Source organism: Berghia stephanieae, chromosome 5 (genome assembly GCF_034508935.2).
Source record: "Berghia stephanieae isolate SIO BIC M18660-M18661 chromosome 5, UCSD_Bste_1.3, whole genome shotgun sequence".
Lineage (NCBI taxonomy): Eukaryota > Metazoa > Mollusca > Gastropoda > Nudibranchia > Aeolidiidae > Berghia > Berghia stephanieae.
In genome coordinates this window covers 67395873-67413775 of record NC_088364.1, presented here as the reverse complement: position 1 = coordinate 67413775, position 17903 = coordinate 67395873, and the positions used below count along the sequence as shown (strand labels likewise).

General features: G+C 37.5%; 1 long non-coding RNA gene across 1 annotated transcript; it reads right to left on the bottom strand.

Annotated features, from left to right (window-relative positions):
• Positions 1 to 12485: 12485 nt before the first annotated feature.
• Positions 12486 to 15459, bottom strand: LOC144974200 (uncharacterized). Its single transcript, XR_013645654.1, has 3 exons — positions 15360 to 15459; positions 14144 to 14324; positions 12486 to 13815 (listed from the first exon to the last, which is right to left on the bottom strand). It is a non-coding gene; the product is annotated as an uncharacterized LOC144974200 (long non-coding RNA).
• Between the last annotated feature and the right edge of the window lie 2444 nt (positions 15460 to 17903).

Genomic DNA, 17903 nt, shown 5'->3' with positions numbered 1-17903 from the left:
AGATTACTTGGGTTTTGTCCTGGCCATATACCCTAGCTGGGAGGGAAACAGTCATGTATAGAGTACTTGCGTCTGGATGAGACTTTTAGGTGATCTCAAACTAAGTACTTTGGTAGTGTGCTCTCGGAATCTACATCTGTTTCTTATTTGAACCAATTCCTCTTGTCTTACCTTTTCTTGGGTGCTTTGTCATTCTAGAAATTTTTACTGTCCCATTTCTTCCTTTTTACTAGCGCTGATATGAGCTTGCGCCGTAAAATATTTAAATTTAAAAAATCCACAAAAACAAATAAGACTGGAAGTTGGGACTGTTAGTATTAGTATGAAGCAGGTTTTACATTTTCAAACTGTTCAGAAGTTTAGACATCTAAATTAAAAATACCGTCCTTGATGTCTACTTCTGCCCATCTTAACCATCACATTTCTATATAGATCTCTGTCCAAGTGGGGAGAGAGGGATTGTTGGCCTTGCTATTTTTACCTATTCCAACTACTACATTTGGTTTACCTTGACGGTTTGTGTTCTTGTTCTGGAATGAGACGATAATTTGGTTTAGTGCATCTTCTGTTTACTCATACTTCTAAATCTTTTGACTATCCCACTCTCACTATAAGGGGTTCGATTAGCTCAGCTGGTAGAGTACTGGCTTCACACACAAGCAGTAATTGGGTAGTTGGGTCTGTAAGATCTGGCGGAAAGTAATTTGCTCAACGAAGTGGTTATTTGTACTACCACTACAAATAGCGAAAACTACCGCTTTTCACTATTTGTACTCCCAGAACAGAACTCTTATGTGTTTAAAGTTGCAAACCACCGCTCCTTTACCTATTTGTAGCTACTCCCAACACTCTTATGCGTTTAAAGTTGCATTAGTGAGCTTCCAAGGACCAGCCTCCACTTTTCGCGGTCTTTCTTGTGAAGTGTGAAGTGTGAAGCAAAAAAAATGGCTCTCTCCGTTAATGACACATTCTCATCTTTAATCGAATTTGAAGAGAATTCGAAAATGAGAATAATGTACTTTTCATTAAAAAGTCAACTAAAAAGGTAAGTAAACTAGGTACGACATTTTTCCCCCTTAATTAAGTGGCAATTCATGTTTCATCATTCTCACTCGATCAAAATTCTTAGAAAGTCTTAGGAGGTTAGATTGATTGATGACTTGTTGAACCTGAACATGCTCTTCTTCTTCTTCTTCTTCTTCTTCTTCTACTTCTTCTTCTTCTTCTTCTTCTTCTTCTTCTTCTTCTTCTACTACCACTACTACTACTATTGAAATTTAATTTGACTATATCTATCTAGACTTCCAGTCCCAGTGCCCAGTATGGGCGGGAGACCTTACCCCCGATGTTCCTCGAGCCTCGAGGTAGCTTCACTTTATAATTGTGTTAGCATTTGAACTGTGGATCTTTTGTCAAACGTTTTATTTTAATTGTTCAATTTCAGTAGCATTTTAGAGGCAGGCGTTAGGTATTGCTCTGCTGTAAGAGCGTAAGAACATGGTAAAAGTATGCTGATTAAAATGATATTGACAATCAATGAAATAATAATAAGAAGAACAATAGAACTTATAAACAAATCAATAAAGAAGCTTTTAAAAAATGAAATTTAAAAGAAGTAATAAAAGGCTGCCTCAAGAAGTGAAAAAAAATTGTTCCTGTTGTTGAGATGTGAAGTGGACATGTTTGATAATCGTGTCTGTTTAGAATTAGAAGAAATGTAAGATGCCACTTTCTATTTTAAATGTGGATTGCACATTAGCAGAACAGGGAGACCTTCCATAAGCTACAACATCCCAAGTATTATTGTTCTAGTAGGGGGTTTGGGAGGGGGGAAGCTTTTTTTTCTAAGTCTCCCCCCTCCCAAACCCCCTACTAGAAGTTCTAGTGTAGGGGGTTTGGGAGGGGGGAGACTTTAAAAAAAAAAAAAGTTTCCCCCCTCCCAAACCCCCAACTAGAATAAGAATACTTGGGATGTAGTAGCTTATGGAAGGTCTCCCGCAGAACATTTTTAAAAAAAAAGGAAAGAAAGAAAATCCAATGTGGCAACTTGGTTGCTAGTGAAAACAGTAAAATTACTCCGCTCAGCATTGACCACTTTAGTCTTTTTTAGCGACTTTATTTTTGCGATTACCAACATGCTGGACTGATGTCTAGTGTTAGTTATGTGTCACTATATTAGAGTGATATCTTGTTACTTCATATTTTCATTTTAAACGCTGTAGAACAACTTGATTGATTTGTAAATTTCCTTATATGACCATTGTTTTAGTTTTCTGCAGCCATTATCATTGAAATTGGAAGTATTGAAAGGTACTGGAGAGGAGTCTTAGTGGTTTTTTTTTATGTTGGTGTTAGTTATAGTTATAGAGGAAAAGCAAAGCAGCAGGAAGTTGTATCCAAAACAAACAAGGGGATCTGCTATTTGAAGAACAACATATAGAAAGCCGATGGGTAGAATACATAGGCGAACTGTACAATGATCCAAATAGAAATGAACCACTGAAATTCAAAGAACCATTAAGCGGTCCAAACATCACCAAAAGTGAAATTGAACATGCCATGGAACGAATGAGGGATGGTAAAGCAACAGGCCCTGATGAAATATCTGTAGAGGTATTAAAAAGCCTAGGAGATCTAGCAATTGATGAACTTCACATATTATTCAACAATATATACAATACTGGGAAAATTCCAGAAGATCTCTGTAACTCTATTTCCATAGCAATACCAAAGAAAGCAGGTGCAGTCAGATGCGAAAATTTTAGAACTATAAGTTTAATAAGCCACATCAACAAAATACTGTTGCGTATAATTATCAACAGGCTAAGGAATAAGATTAACCCCGAAATCGCAGAAGAACAATATGGATTCCAACCTGACAGAGGGACAAGGAACGCAATATACCTCCTCCGTGTTTTAAGTGAAAGAGCTATACAGGTTCAGACCCCACTATACCTCTGTTTTGTCGACTACAAAAAAGCTTTTGATAGAGTACGCCACGAAGAAATACTAAAACAACTGCACTCCATTGGCGCTGATGAGAAAGACCTCAGACTCATGCAAACATTATACTACACCCAGCAGGCATCTATCAAAATCGGAAACTCTACAGGAAATTCCATTCCTATTAAGAAAGGAGTCCGTCAAGGGTGTGTTGCCTCACCAGATCTGTTTAATCTATACCAAGAAACAATCATGAGGGGCATAAATAATATGGAGGGAATAAAAGTGGGAGGTCACAACATAAATAATATAAGATACGCAGACGATACGGTACTCATTGCAACATCAGAAACCCAACTTCAAAAGATTGTTGACAAAGTGGTAGTAGATAGTGAAGCCAAGGGAATGGAAGTGAATATCACCAAAACGGAATGCATGGTAATACAGAAAAACCCCGAAAACAACAACACCTGCAATATAACGATTCACGGCGAGCAACTTACCAACGTAGAAAGTTTTAAGTACCTAGGTTCAATAGTGACAACAGATGGAAGATGTAACCGAGACATACGAGCAAGAATAACTCAAGCCAAACAGGCCTTCATGGACCTGGGAAACATTTTGAAAAACAAACAGATGTCGTTCGGGATTAGATTCCGAGTCTTGAAGTGCTACGTGTGGCCAATCTTGTTATACGGATGCGAAAGCTGGACTACAAATGCAGAAACACAAAAGAACATTGAAGCTTTTGAAATGTGGTGCTTGAGAAGGATGCAGAGAATATCGTATACTGCACACAAAACGAACGAAGAAGTGCTAAAACAAACATACCAACAAAGGAAACTAATGCCCTTAATAGTGGATCGACAACTATCCTTTTTCGGACACATAGTAAGGAAAGATAAGAAGGAATACCTGGCAAGTTGTGGAAAAATACCTGGTAAACGCGCCCGGGGGAGACAAAGAAAAACACTCATAGACCAACTGAAGGGCTTCACCAACCTAACAATCCAAGAGCTGTTTGAAAAAGCAAGAGACAGGGAGGAATGGAGAGAGATAATTCATGCAGTATCCGAAGCCTGGACCAGGCATGGAACCTAGAAGAAGAAGTAGTTATAGTTATAGGTCGTAGTGAAGGTCCAAGTGTTGGAAATGTACGAGGTTTTATTTTTTTATTTTAAGGTTAGTTGAAGGAATGCTCAAGGAACGTGCAGATGACCTCCCCTATTTACTACTTACTACTACTACTACCCAAGTACTAGTGCTAGACTACTTCTTCCGCCACTTCACTCCTAAACGGACTGATGCTACAGGCAACTGATATTATTCTCTCTCTCTCTCTCTCTCTCTCTCTCTCTCTCTCTCTCTCTCTCTCTCTCTCTCTCTCTCTCTTTCTATATTTCTGCTCATCTCCCATCTTTTTACTACGTAGTTTGTAGGTGTTTGGCAAATTCTCAAGATATGTGGCACTCGCTTCCGGATTGGAAGGTCCTGGGGTCGAGCCTCGCCAAGGACTCACTTTCTCTCACTGTACTCAGGTGTATGATTTCCTATCTGCTTAGAGCGTTATCTGTCAGAAGAGGAAAAATCGCCTAACAGGCGTCATGTCTCGTTCTACTTGTTATGCTTGTTATACTTGTGTTGCTGCTAGTCAGGGATCCTTTGTAAAGTGCTTTGAGAATGTTTGGTGGATATTGCGTCTTATGAAAGCTGCTTTATGATGTAGGGTAAACCATTCCTAATACACATATGATTTTGCTAAATAGGCCTACACTCAAATTTTACGAGTGTATCTGGTGGCAAATATTAGACACTCGTTGCCACTGTGATTTTGATGAAACTTGGCTTATACACAGATACATGAATTTTCTTAATCCGCCTTCAAACATGCAATCCGAACGTCAATTTATAATGTAGTAATTTTTCTCCAATGACAACTTTTGATTGAATGTGACAGGACCCTTTTACATAGTACAATTCAATTTAGTGTGGTCTGTAGTTGTTAGCCTAATATTAGAATGCACAGAATTTGAATTTTTATTGACTTTAAATATTGAAAACAACATGCCTTTGGCTTTCCATTTGTGCCATTCAGCTTTTGACCTGGTCCCTGATTTGAGTACTACGACACAAATTTAAGTTCTTCAAGAAAACTCTGGACTTTCTTATTCTTCTAACGTACTGAACTGTAACAACTTTGTCTCAGTTTGAGAAAATATTGCAATTATTTACTTAATATTTAAGTATTTATTTTATGATCTTTTATATTATTCCATGTTTTTCAGCTTCCATCATATCACCCTGAGGCAAGTCGGCTAATTTATGACTTTTGTGTCTATGAATGCAAGCAGGGCAAAAAGCGATTGACTTTAAGCAAAGGAGTTCGCCCTAACCAGAGGTAGGAGGTTGTTTATGGATGGGGACAGGAGCTGTTTTTTTTTTACTTTTACATTATTTTTTTTTGGAATGAAAATATCATATACTCAAGGTTATGATATTTTAGAATAACTCGGGAAGTAAATTATCACCATCAGCTTTTCTATCTTGATTGCCAAGACAATTTTAATAAAGCAATCAAACTTATTCTGAATTTTAAAACATCCAGAGGAAGAAGCAATGTGTCAAGGTGTACCTACGTGCCGAGGACTGCGTGGCTGCAGGGGTGTGCAGTCTCGAACGTGGATTTTTTTATTTACATGTCACAGTATTCCTCCTGACCAGACAGACATTTGACTGATTTACATTATTTAATCCCAAGTCATAATGGACCTAGGTGGCGAGGACTTTGTGGCTTAGATTTATATTTATTATTTAATCCCAATTATCAAATTAGCGACTGGGTTTTGTAAAAGACAACATTCTATTTTGTCTGTGTAATATGGTGACTATGTAAACATTTACGGTGTCAAATGTTTCAATGTTACCACTGAAGGTAATGCACTGAACTTTATTTCGAGTTTTATCTTCATCTTTGATTAGTGAGGCTCTACCACCAACGGTGGTGCATCCTGAATCCCTAAGTGTAGCGCATTCTAATCCATTTACTTTGCCTTTCTTAAGCTTAAGTGAACCTTGTGTGAGTAGAGACTTTCCCTTTACACAGTAAACATATCTTTGTGCTACGCTCATCGAGCCCTTACATCTGTTCACACTGGCTACGCTATATCTCGGTTTATTCACATTGAACTGTTTGCTTTGCTCTCTTAGCTTATTCCATGTTTTGAAATTAGCTGAATGATTCCTCTTTTGATCTCTATGTTGAAATCTGTATCTATATTCTGAATCAGATTTGTCATGTTTTTAAACTCATGATTTTGTTTTCTGACTCACGCTTTTAGTTTTAGCAATTGCTGCATAGTAAGGTTCGTTTGTGATGCGACTAAGCGGCTTTAATGCATGTGCGCTTGTGTAATATTCAGCATATTTCTTTAACTCTTCTATAGTTGTAGGTTTTCGCTCTTTAAAGAATGCGACAAGTTCCGGATTGCATGATTGATACACGCGGTTTTTGAGAGTTAAGAAATAGAGTCTGTCAAAATCGCCCTTTTTAACATTTGCAAGTTCTAGCCACCTGTTAAAAAATTGAGTTGTGCGATTTAGAAATGAATTAAAGTCTTTTTCATCTGGCTTAGCAGTTTGGAAGCATTCTAAGTAACCGTCTTCGGTAAGGCGGAATCTTTTAAGCAATGCATCTTTTATTTTACTGTAGTCATTTACATCTTCGGATGCAAGTGTATAGAACACCTTTAATAGTTCACCGGATTGGCAGTTTATTATTGCTGAACTTAATTGGCTATCTTTCCAACCATAGGCTCGTGCTTGGATTTCAAAACAATGTTCGCTAATACGTTAAATCGTGCGATACCTGTCAAAAGCGAGTTGCGAAAGGTAGAGTGCTGAGCAACCCTTAATGCCGACACAGCCGATAGAAAAAGTATTCTCGCGCTGCAGCATAGATATAATTGGACTTTTACCTAAGTCTGAGAGAAATAACACACATTTTAACGGGTTGATTATGCCACACACTGTTCAGAGGCGGTCACACTTAAATCAACGACTTCAGACCAGATAGCCAAAGCACTCATGACAATATTTTCACCCTTGGGTATACTGAACGAGATATTATCAGACAACAGACCTCAGTTTACCTCGCACATCATAGCTGAGACCATGAAACTAATGGGAATCTAACAGATATTCTCAACACCATGGCACCCAGAGACCAATGGTCTCTGAAAGAATGAACGGCACCATAAAAACAATGCTCCGTAAAGTTTGCTCAGAAAAAACCACCGATTGGGATAGGTATTTACCGGCGGTATTATTTACGTGCAGAGAGCTGCCACAAGAATCAACCGGATTCTCACCTTACGGTTGTACACTGAGAGGCCCAATGGATGTAGTTGCAGATCTTTGCAAAGTATAAACAAAGGGAATGTAATGATGTTCGCATACAACTATGTGAACAACCTAAAAGATAGGATTGAGTCCACATGCAAACTAGCACAAAAGTCCGTTTTCGAAGAATCAGAAAAATACAAATTCAGCATAGGTGTTCAGGTACTAGTGCTTTTGCCCGATGACACTAAGAAACTTCTGTTAACATGGAAAGGGCCATACAAGGTAACCGTAGTTAGATCAGGAGTAAACTATAAGATTAAAATGGGCGATAAAACAAAAACGTTACACATCAACATGCTTAAACAATATGTTGAACGTAATCCCATATTGGTTTTCAATAATGTTCAAAGCAAACACACGAGCGTCAGTCTAATTATTGAATCAGAAGAAGATGAAGGCGAACTTCATCATTCCCCTATCCCGTTATACAGGGAAAATGAAACAATAAATGACGTAAAAATTAACCCAGAGTTAGATGTGTCACAGAAACATGACATAAAGTCACTTATAGCAAAACACCTATCTACTAACAGATATACCAGGCCATACTTCAATTGTCGAACACGACATTAGGCTAACTTCAACACTACCAGTTAAGAATAAAAACTACCCCATTGCCTTTCATTCAAAAGGAGCAGTAGTAAAAGAACTACAAATGATGATAGACACTAACATAGTGCGATATTCTATGAGCCTGTAGTGCTCACCAATCGTCAAAAAGAAAGACAGTAACATGCATAGATTTTTGAAAGGTAAATGAAGTCACAATCTTCGACGCCGAACCCATCCCAAACCTAGAAAATCTATTTACTGAGTTACCTAAAGCAAAATACATCAGCAAGGTAGATCTTTCAAAAGGATATGAAATTCCCCTTAAAGAAAAATGGAAGCAATATATTGCATTCCAGACTGCTAGTATTTAACTATTTACCTTTCGGTTTAGTTACAGCAGCAAGTACCTTCCAGCGCATGATACCCATGCTTTTCCAGGACATACCAAACACACTGTCATACTTTGACGACGCATGTATATACTCTGAAACATGGAGTGAACATATTACAACACTTGCTAGGGTATAAGATACTCTAAAACAACACAATATCACTGTTAAGCCCTCAAAAACAAGAATTGCTTACAATCAGATTGATTTTTTAGGTCACACAGTTGGCTTTGGAAATCAAAAACCCGATACAGAAAAGCAATAAAAAATCCTAACTTTTATAGGAAATATGTGCCAATCTTTTCAGATATTGCAATGCCTTTAACAAATCTCACAAAGAAATCAATACCAAACAAAATAAACTGGAATGTGAAGAAAGCTTCAACAAATCAGCTCTATGTTCTGAACCAATATTAAAGTTGCCAGATTTAAGTAAACAGTTCTATGTTAGAACAGATACATCTTGCAACAGAATTGCAGGTGTTTTATTACAAGAACATAACGGTGCACTAATGCCATGCCAGTACACAAGCAGAAAGCTTCTAGACAATGAAACACGATATTCAGTGATAGAACGCGAATGCTTGTGAATCATTTTCAGTCTCAAATCATTCAGTAGATATCTCTTACTGAAAATATTTGTTCTTGAAACAGACCACAAACCGCTCACATACATTAAACACAACAAAATGAATAACAGCCGAGTTTTAAGGTGAAGTTTATTTCTGCAAAATTACTCATTTTCAATATCTCATATTCCCCGTTGCGAAAACATCCATGCAGATTTACTGTCGCGATTGGTGTAATGCGTAATTGTATAGTGTGTAGATCAAGGTCATCCAGTCAAACAACTGTGGCTGATTTTATCTTTCTTTTTCACCCTATTAACCTTTTAAAGCTCACTTTTGTGTTTGCCAGATTGATATGTGTTGCAGTTGCGTGGAGGTAGATTGGCATCGGTCAGAGTGATATTGCTTTAGTCCTGTTTCCTACATTCATTGATTGTATGATCGAGCGATTTGCGTCTATATTTTAATATTTCATGTCTTTCAGTCAAATAATATCTTTATCCTTATTGTTACATATTTATTATCATATGAAATATATTATGCATATCCTTCAGACTTAAGGATTTAATTTAATTTTTTTAAATGTTTCTATGATTGCATATATATATATCATAATTAATGCATTATAATTATATATAATATTTAGGTGAAAAGTAAATTAATATTTAAGGGTATAATGGCCTGCTTAAATTAAGAGATAAGTATCTCATCTATCTTATTAATTTCATAAAGAATTCCCTTAATACCCTTACTCATGGTCCGTTTGTAAAATTTATTTTCATGTATTATACCACGCAAAAAAAAGTAAATTTTAAACGTGGGTGGGGGCTGCCACGTTACTGTAGAACGAGCTTAAGTCTCAATGGGATATTAGCTTTAGGCAACCATGAGTTGTTATTTTTCAAACCTGTTGCTATACTATAATGCCTCTCAGTCGTCATATGAATACTGCTCACCATGGTTATATAAACCCATGGCAGGCCACCAAACGTCACTTGCTATCTTTCGCACAATGCAGGGTTGTGTGAAGCACGTTTGGAGCTGAAAGTTAGCAAGGCATAGTGCAGGCTACTGTACTGTGTAAGTCTGTGAACGGGTGACCAAATCATAGTACGGAGAAGGCAAATCTGTTACTATATGTCCCAATAAAAATATAACACAGAGAAGGCCGAAACTGTGTTGTTATACAGGCCGGTACAGAATAAAACAAATATAATACAGGAGACCAAACACTGTGTTGTAAAATATCAAAAGTTGTGGTCGGTCGGTGGCAAATTAAAAAGTGACATAATATGTCATAATATCACATCTCAATAAAAGAGTGTGATAGTGATAGTAAAAAGGTGCCCATTAACAATTGAGTCGGTCAAGTTTCTATCCAGATCCAAAAGGATAGTGCAAAGTCCTGTACGTAAAACAAACTTGAGAAGCACGGTTGTTCTCAATACTTGTTGGCTCGTGATCGGTATATAGTGAAGTAGTCTCCATGCTACACATCTTCACAAAAAATCAGAGCAACGCTATGTCAAGATTACAGAGGAGCAAACCCGAGACGACAAGAAAACAAGATTTGTTTTTGTTTATTGTATTAGGTATTCAAAACCAAAATTTGAAGTTTGAGACAAAGCTTAGGTAGTAAGAGATTTGTACAGAGCTCCGAAATTAAACAACAATGCAAAAATAAAACAGATCAAATTATCTTGAAAAACAAAAAAGTTATAGAGTTTAAAAGTTTATCGGACTTAGAAAATCTTTCGACATTTACAGCGATTCAATATTTCATCATTTGTATTGTCTTTATATGTTATGGATTAGGTACGTTTTGGTTGTCAAAACTTTCATTTTTATTTTGACATTTTCTTTATCTTTTAAAATAAAATTATAATTTAATTTAATCGACAGCCTTGTTTAATAATTTAAAGATATACATTTTTGGGGACCTTTTTTAAAATCATTAGTCCGATTGTAGCTATAAATTTCTTTATATTCTAATGTCATAAAATCAGTGACATCGCTATTACTCACCGAGTCCCTACCACCAGCGCTATTACTCACTGAGTCCCTACCACCAGCGCTATTACTCACCGAGTCCCTACCACCAGAGTTATTACTCACCCTACCACCAGCGCTTTTACTCACCGAGTCCCTACCACCAGCGCTATTACTGAGTCATAGAGCTTTTACTTACTGAGTCCCTACCACCAGCGCTTTTACTCTCTGAGCCTCTACCACCAGTGCTTTTACTCACAGAGTCCCTTCCACCAGCGCTATAACTCACCGAGTCCCTACCACCAGAGTTATTACTGAGTCATAGAGCTTTTACTTACTGAGTCCCTACCACCAGCGCTTTTACTCTCTGAGCCTCTACCACCAGCGCTTTTACTCATTGAGTCCCTTCCACCAGCGCTATTACTCACCCTACCACCAGCGCTATTACTCACCGAGTCCCTACCACCAGCGCTATTACTCACCGAGTCCCTACCACCAGAGTTATTACTGAGTTACTGAGTCATAGAGCTTTTACTTACTGAGTCCCTACCACCAGCGCTTTTAATCACGGAGTCTCTACCACCAGCGCTTTTACTCTCTGAGCCCCCACCACCAGCGCTATTACTCACCGAGTCCCTTCCACCAGCGCTATTACTCACCGAGTCCCTACCACCAGCGCTATTACTCACCGAGTCCCTACCACCAGCGCTATTACTCACCGAGTCCCTACCACCAGAGTTATTACTCACCGAGCCCCTACCACCAGCGCTATTACTCACCCTACCACCAGCGCTTTTAATCACGGAGTCCCTTCCACCAGCGCTTTTAATTACTGAGTCCCTACCACCAGCGCTATTACTCACTGAGTCCCTACCACCAGCGCTATTACTCACCGAGTCCCTACCACCAGAGTTATTACTCACCGAGCCCCTACCACCAGCGCTATTACTCACCCTACCACCAGCGCTTTTAATCACGGAGTCCCTTCCACCAGCGCTTTTAATTACTGAGTCCCTACCACCAGCGCTATTACTCATCGAGTCCCTTCCACCAGCGCTATTACTGAGTCATAGAGCTTTTACTTACTGAGTCCCTACCATCAGCGCTTTTACTCATCGAGTCCCTTCCACCAGCACTTTTACTCACCGAGTCCCTACCACCAGCGCTTTTACTCGCTGAATCCCTACCACCAGCAGAGTCCCTACCACATGGCTATGTCCCTACCACCAGCGCTAATACTATAAGCCACCAAATCCCTACCACCAGGGGGGACAAAATAAGCTAAAAATTAGACCCCAAAAATTCTTACAGTACAGTGATGCAGAAAAAAACAAGGAACAGATCTCTTTCAAATTTACACAAAATATTTCTTACAACAAGATGGATAGGTTTAGCAATAGTCTTGAAAATAAATTTTTCTGAATTTTTTTTCAATTTCTTAGTGAAATTTGGGTGTGAAATGACGGGAAAAAAAATTTGATTTAAAAATTCATAAAATTGCTAAATTTTTGTTTAGCCCAAAACCCAACCATCATAATGCAAAACACATCATAAGAAAAATTCTGACCAAATTTGAAGACAATCTGATGGGAAACAATCCAGATGTGAATGTTAGAAAATCAGAGAATGACGCACAATGAAATTTTGAGAAAATGAAAAATTTGTCTTTAATTAGATAATAAAGCTAATTATGCAGACAAAGGCCAACATTCATCAAGTATAATCAATATGGAACAAGAAAACAGTAATATTTTATAAATTTATTAAATCTGAAAAAAATTATAAACGATTCGCTAACCCATACCTCTAAGAAAAAAATTGCAAAATAACTTAATATCTGCTGTTATTCACCTAAAAATTACTTTAGTGGTCGAATATGCTTTATAGTTAAAACATTCTTTAATTATATCTCATGAACTAATAATGTAATGTATAATTTGATATTAAACACCAAAATTAAAAAAAAAACTTTTTTAAGGGGCAACATAAGCTAAAATTAGACGTAAAACCCTAAAATTTCTAACATAGATGCACCAAAAACTAGCATATAAATTTCTTTCAAATTTAAACACAATGTTTCTTTCATAAATAGCTATATCATGAAAACTCTTGGAATAATTTTTTAAGAATTTTTATTTGATTTCGACTGTATATTTAGCGCGGATCGACAGGAACAAATGAATTTTAAAATTTATAAAATTGCTAAATTTTAATTTACCCCCAAATACTTACATCATGATGTAAAACACATCATAGAAAAGATTCTGAATAAATTTGAAGATAATTTAAAGGAAAATGACGTAGGTAGGATTGCTAGAACATCAAAAAAATGACATATAACGTACATTTGAGAAAGCGCAAGCTTTTTCTATAATTTGACATAAAGGCTGATTTTGCAGACAAGTAAAAGAAATGATCCATCAAACTTTCAAAATATGACCGTAATAGGACAAGAAAACGAAAATTTTGTAGATTGATCTAAGTCTAAAAAAATGTATAATCGGTTCACTAGCCCATACCCCTTAGAAAAAAAAAATGCTGTTGTAAAATTGATTTTTTTACGCCCAGAGATAAAATAATTTTGTGGTCAAATATGATGTCATACCTTATGAATTCATCATTATAATCACAAAACCTAATTATTTACTGTATACAATAGGTTATACAGATGATTTCTAGATATATCAAATGATTTTCAAAATATGATATGGCACGCTATCCTCATTTTTCATTTTTTAATTCTACTTGAGAGACAAGTCGTATAAAATTAAATATCTAGTCAAGTTGAACTGCAAAATCAATTCTATTTTAGACAATAAAACAGTTAAATAGTGCACTAGCTCTGAATAAAAAGCAATTTGCTCTCCCAAACCCTTGGAATAGAAATTTCTTTCGCCTCAATACAGAAAAAGTCAACACTACTTGTTTGCCACCACTTTTTTTGTAGTTCCATAAAGAGGGTTGATCCTGCTCTGGATGGAAAAATTGAAATAAAAAAGAGACACATTTCATTAGCAATTTTTGGAAATGGCATTATTGTCATAAATTGCATTTGTCAAAGACAGCAATTTTTAAAAAATGATAATTATTCACACCAACACACTTGAAATTTCATTGGTTTTACATCCAAAGAATAAAACTCTTGGCAACAAACAATAGTCTGTCGTTAAGTTAATAAATTCAGTAGTAATTCATTTCAAATGATGCTTTGCCATTTTCATTTAGAAAAATGAGCATTTATTTTATTGATCACCAATAAAAAATGCAAAGGCCCTATGGAGATTTGAAAACATTACTAACCATTGTCAAAAAGTGCATGCAGACACTGATCTGCTGCTGGCCCAGATGATGGTTTGCTGATTGATGAGTTTTGCCACAGGCAAAGGTTTGCCTCAACACACCTTGCCAGAATAGCCCTTGAGCCAGCATCTTTATGGATTGTCAGGACACCAGTAACGTCAACAGAATTCTTTCATGTTAGCTGTCGATGAAAACAAAAAATTAAATTAAATTCACTACAGCGAAATAGACACATACATGCCAATGCTAAAGGTTATAACAGCAACACTTCGCATGTTGAACGGGACATAACGTCTGTTAGGCGATATTACAATTTCTTCGGACAGAGAGAACGCAGTTAACGGCAAGTACACATTTTACAACTGAGTACGGTGAGAGAAAGTGAGCAAAGTGCCTTTTCCAAGGGCTCAACTATGCGCCGAGCGAGGCTCGAACCCAGGACCTTCCGGTCCAAAAGCGAGTGTCATACCACTACGACATAGCCGTACGTAATTTTTAAAAATATAATAAAAATAATCACACTAATATAATTATCTCACATTGTCATCATCATAGGCATTTCAAAACTACTAATAATACTACCACTACAGATATCTTATCATTATAAAATATTACTCTCTCTCTCTCTCTCTCTCTCTCTCTCTCTCTTCTCCTCTCTCTCTCTCTCTCTCTCTCTCTCTCTCTCTCTCTCTCTCTCTCTCTCTCTCTCTCTCTCCATGAACATAACATACAAAACCCAATTTTCCGATATAAAAAAACAGCCCCCCCCCCCCCCCAAAAAAAAAAGTTTTCAAAAAGTATGGACGATGCATGCTGTGTCGGCCATAATAAAGATAATAACAATAACTGAATGAAAAGTATTTATAAATTTTAAAGGACCCTGAGCCTGGAATGTCGTGAGTACTCGAAACCTCTTGACCTTGATCTTGATAAAATGCAACCTTTTGACTGGGGATCGAACACCTGGTTTTAATCGCCTGACATGGAAGGCTGATTTAAATTATTTGGGGGAGGGGGGGGGGAATTGGTATTTTAATTTTTTTAAAGCCCTGTTATTGTTATTTTTCACAAAATAAAGTAATATAAAGTAGTTAAGTAATTCGCGGTAGCGACAAATGTGTCGTCAGCTGATGCACAATCAACTAACACACAACCCCAAAGCATGTTTAGTTATAAAAATAAGAAATGAATTAAAATGTGCATTTCGTATGCTTACCTTGTAAACTGAGTATTCTGTGACTTGAAAAGAGTGAAGAATTACCAAAGTCCGTCAAAATCAACTTGTAATTGTAATTGAATGTGATTGTGATTCTGAGATGAAGTGTTCACTTTTTGACTTCCAGATAATTCATTGTATATTGCAGTTCTATCCGTATAAAATGTTATATTTTTAGTAATTACGCAAATTCTATTTTTAGATAAGAGTACAAATAAGCTCTGAGTAGAAAAGTGCCAGTAGACAATAGAGAAATAAAAATTTTTTCGCGGCGGTGGTGGGGTTTGAACCTGCGACCTTATTGGTACGACAACTCCGCCTGGCAGGTGAGAGCGTGGCTCTACCGTGTGAGCTATCCACGAACACAAAAATATTCGTTTCAAACCCAAAGTCATTTCTAGATCCCTCTCTCACCCACTTCTTGAGATCGCCGATTCGTTCGCCACCATCGCGAAGTAATTTTGACCAGCAGTTAAGCTTAATAGCCAATATTCTCATCACAAACATATAACATAGAAACGATTGAGACATTGAGTATGCTCCGGTGTATGGGGTGAATTTTTTAATTCAGAAAAGTGAGTGGAGCAGGCACTTATGTTGGTAACAACAAGATATGAAGTGAGTAGAAAAGTGCCAGAAGACAATAGATAATAAAAAAATTTTTCGCGGCGGTGGTGGGGTTTGAACCTGCGACCTTATTGGTACGACAACTCCGCCTGGCAGTGAGAGCGTGGCTCTACCGTGTGAGCTATCCACGAACACAAAAATATTCGTTTCAAACCCAAAGTCATTTCTAGATCCCTCTCTCACCCACTTCTTGAGATCGCCGATTCGTTCGCCACCATCGCGAAGTAATTTTGACCAGCAGTTAAGCTTAATAGCCAATATTCTCATCACAAACATATAACATAGAAACGATTGAGACATTGAGTATGCTCCGGTGTATGGGGTGAATTTTTTAATTCAGAAAAGTGAGTGGAGCAGGCACTTATGTTGGTAACAACAAGATATGAAGTGAGTAGAAAAGTGCCAGTAGACAATAGAGAATAAAAAAATTTTTTTATTCTCTATTGTCTACTGGCACTTTTCTACTCACTTCATATCTTGTTGTTACCAACATAAGTGCCTGCTCCACTCACTTTTCTGAATTAAAAAATTCATCCCATACACCGGAGCATACTCAATGTCTCAATCGTTTCTATGTTATATGTTTGTGATGAGAATATTGGCTATTAAGCTTAACTGCTGGTCAAAATTACTTCGCGATGGTGGCGAACGAATCGGCGATCTCAAGAAGTGGGTGAGAGAGGGATCTAGAAATGACTTTGGGTTTGAAACGAATATTTTTGTGTTCGTGGATAGCTCACACGGTAGAGCCACGCTCTCACCTGCCAGGCGGAGTTGTCGTACCAATAAGGTCGCAGGTTCAAACCCCACCACCGCCGCGAAAAAATTTTTTATTCTCTATTGTCTACTGGCACTTTTCTACTCACTTCATATCTTGTTGTTACCAACATAAGTGCCTGCTCCACTCACTTTTCTGAATTAAAAAATTCACCCCATACACCGGAGCATACTCAATGTCTCAATCGTTTCTATGTTATATGTTTGTGATGAGAATATTGGCTATTAAGCTTAACTGCTGGTCAAAATTACTTCGCGATGGTGGCGAACGAATCGGCGATCTCAAGAAGTGGGTGAGAGAGGGATCTAGAAATGACTTTGGGTTTGAAACGAATATTTTTGTGTTCGTGGATAGCTCACACGGTAGAGCCACGCTCTCACCTGCCAGGCGGAGTTGTCGTACCAATAAGGTCGCAGGTTCAAACCCCACCACCGCCGCGAAAAAATTTTTTATTCTCTATTGTCTACTGGCACTTTTCTACTCACTTCATATCTTGTTGTTACCAACATAAGTGCCTGCTCCACTCACTTTTCTGAATTAAAAAATAAGCTCTGGCGTTATTTGCAGTGGTAGTACAAATAAGCGTAGCCTTTGCAAAAGCTAGCATCCTATCATAGGATAGCAAGCAATTGCTATTGTCTGTTTCACGGGTTCCCTCCATGGCCAACAGCATTTAACATATAGGACAGGACATGACGCCTGTTATGCGATATTACATTTTTTTTTCGGACAGAACGATATTAACGACCAGGTTCTCATTTTACACCTGAGTAAGGTGAGAGAATGTGAGTAAAGAGCCATCTCCAAGGACTCAACTATGCGTTTAAATTTTAAATGGTTTTAAGGTGCTTGTGACACATTTAGGTCATTTCAGCGCCAGTAAAGAGGAAGAAAATCGAGAAATACGATTAAGATCATGGAAAATGTAAGCCCGGGAAATGGTTCAAATGGGAACAAGTAGATTCCAAGAGCAAACGATCGGTGCACTAAGTTTGAGATCACCTAAAAGTCTCATCCACACTCAAGCACACGTCCCCATACACATCCCCATAAGAGGAATACACTCAAATGCATACAAATTATAATATTGCAAACAAAAAATAAAACAGTACAGAACAGATAGATGATCTACAAGGAAA